Raw genomic sequence first — 2,506 nt, 5'->3', positions numbered from 1 at the left:
ACTTCTGGCTGTTAACTAATTTTTTTAAAAATTGGCTTTCAAATTAATTCTCTTACACTTTTATTAGTTTTCACCCTTTCTATTCGGCCTAAATTTAATTTTTCTGTCTCTCTCAGTGAGGACCAGTCCTAGGCTATATGTTACAGTTCATTTTTATTCTGCAGCCAATATTGTTTGTTATGTGTCACTTGTTATGTAGTTTTTGTAAAACAAACCCAGAGAGACTGCTGAAGGTTCATTTTACTAAATTTTTAAGCCTTTCTGAGAGATGTAACGTTCTTTCGGGTCTTTTAGCCCATAACTCCCCCTTATAGCCTAATTGGTTAATTTAAGGCCTTCTGCCATCAAATTTTAAATTTAGATTCCTGTTAATAGGCTGCTACTTATGGCCTTATTTTTTTTTCTAATAATTTAATTTTTTTTTACCAAGAGTAAAACGCTTAAATTTTTGTTCTGTGACAGAGGGGATTTTCATACTAACTTTCTTTGGGGTTGTTGTTTTGAGTTGGGAATTTTATTTTAAGTGCAGGATGCCCTTCCCCTGCTTTTCACCAATTTTGAGCCAATTCTGTGAATAATGCCTGTTTTAAAAATGTTTTAACCAAATTGTTACGTATGGTAGGCTACTGCGTATAACCTCAAATAAATTTCTTTATAACTTATTGTTTTAGTCTTTTAAATGGAATATCTTGTTTATTTATTGTTTTCTAATGTTACCAGCTTCTATATTAAGGTTTATTTTAATTTTTATCAGTAATTGATTGGTCTGTGATATTTTGAAATGTTGGTAATTTAACTTAACTTAAAATTCTTGATAGATAACATTTGGCAACTTTACTTTTATTAAAATCTATATTGTTTGGCAACTATTTTTAATTATTATTAACTTTAAAAGGGTACTAGGCTGAAACCTGGTTTCAGGGTCCAGGAGATGAATTGATTTTCTGCTGTCATCTCTCCATCATGCGTGGTCGCAGAGAACCTTCGATTTTGCGCTCTGCTGAAGGACGGCCACCATGATGGACATTTCTACTAGTCAACATCTGTGATACCCTGCTCATATTCTTTATTTATTTGTTATTTTTATTGTTGCCATTTATATAGTTTATATTTTGTTATTTAATTTTAAGTTAGTTTTAGATATTATTTAGTTATTTCTTGGATTTCATTAGGAGCCCGCCCTTAGCCGAAGGATACCGGGTGGAATTGGCATTTCTTGTTTCAAATTATGGCGTTTCTAATTTTTGTATGCAGGTGCACCTGATAAGGATTGTTTGAGGTATATACTACTGCAGGCACTTTTTATTTTTTTATTTTTTTTTTATTTATAGTATATATACTTATATATTTATATTGACTAGATAGGCCTATATTGTGTCTTAGTAAATGAACCTGAGTATGCTGACCACGGTGTTCTTTTTTTTTACCTAGTTTAGTTTTGATCCGGCATCCCGTTCGCCACCATGGGCGCGCGCTTCCCTGATGGTTTGCTGTGGGTGTGCGAGCGGCGATGTACGGTTTTCAATGGTAGCAGAGCGTGGTTGAAAGCGATTTCTTATATTTTATGTCAGCCAATGCGTTGGATTGCTGCCAGTTAAAATTTCTCCTCGAGGAGGCCGTGCTTGAAAAACATCAGCACTGGTTACGCTGTCTCCGTCGATGTCCCTATACTCTAGTAAGGCCACCATGCCGTCAATATCCATAGACTCCCCTGTAAAAAACTGTAGGTCCTTAAACCTTCCCAAGATATCCTTCATTACTTTATTCATATTCGTCTTGAAGACGTTCGACTTGGTCAGGATTGCTTTCTTGTAATTTTTCTACTAATTTCTTCATGTAGTCCTTCAGATACGCTGTGTAGGATTTTTTGTCTCCAAAGGCATAGGTTTCACACAGCCTGTGGTTCAGAACCACATCTAAACCTGACTCAACTGCTTCATCTGTGCCTTCAGAGACCTCTTCTGCTGACGGGTTGAACCCATCAATCTGAATATCACCTTGCTTTCTCGTTACAAGCTTTCCGTAGACTTCATACATGACTTCATCTACGAGCTTCATTTTATATGTGTCTGAGAAACATTTCGTCACCAGTAAACAGGTCCTTGTAGATCCTCATATTGAAGATGGGGAAAGAAATCCACGCAATCAGGGACGGTAGCAGAGGCCGTCCCGCATCTTTTGCGGATTTGGACCGCCTCTCCATCATCTATAGAGGGGTTCAGGATGCGGATGATCAAAGGGAGGCCATGTCGAGGCATCTTCCTCACTTGTCTCCGGGGCCGGTCCATGCTCCGGTGCAGTCAGAGCCAGCAGCTGCTCCTTCCCGTAGGCAGCCTCCTACCTGTTATGGCTGCAAGCAAGTGGGACATATTAGACCGTTTTGTCCACTTAATAAAAAAAATTAGTAAGCTTGCGGACGAGTAAGCCCGACTCGTGCCGTAAAGGTAATTTTGAGGGCAAATATGTACCTGATTTTGATGGTAAAGGGGTAGCTGGTGTAATGCTG

At 38.1% G+C, this 2,506-nt stretch overlaps 1 pseudogene; it reads right to left on the bottom strand.

Annotated features, from left to right (window-relative positions):
• Window positions 1–1,546: 1,546 nt before the first annotated feature.
• Window positions 1,547–2,139, bottom strand: LOC124373471 (annotated as a pseudogene).
• Window positions 2,140–2,506: the final 367 nt, after the last annotated feature.

Source organism: Homalodisca vitripennis, unplaced genomic scaffold (genome assembly GCF_021130785.1).
Source record: "Homalodisca vitripennis isolate AUS2020 unplaced genomic scaffold, UT_GWSS_2.1 ScUCBcl_5659;HRSCAF=12489, whole genome shotgun sequence".
NCBI lineage: Eukaryota > Metazoa > Arthropoda > Insecta > Hemiptera > Cicadellidae > Homalodisca > Homalodisca vitripennis.
The sequence above is the reverse complement of the archived record's forward strand: the minus strand, read 5'-3'. Positions and strand labels throughout refer to the sequence as shown.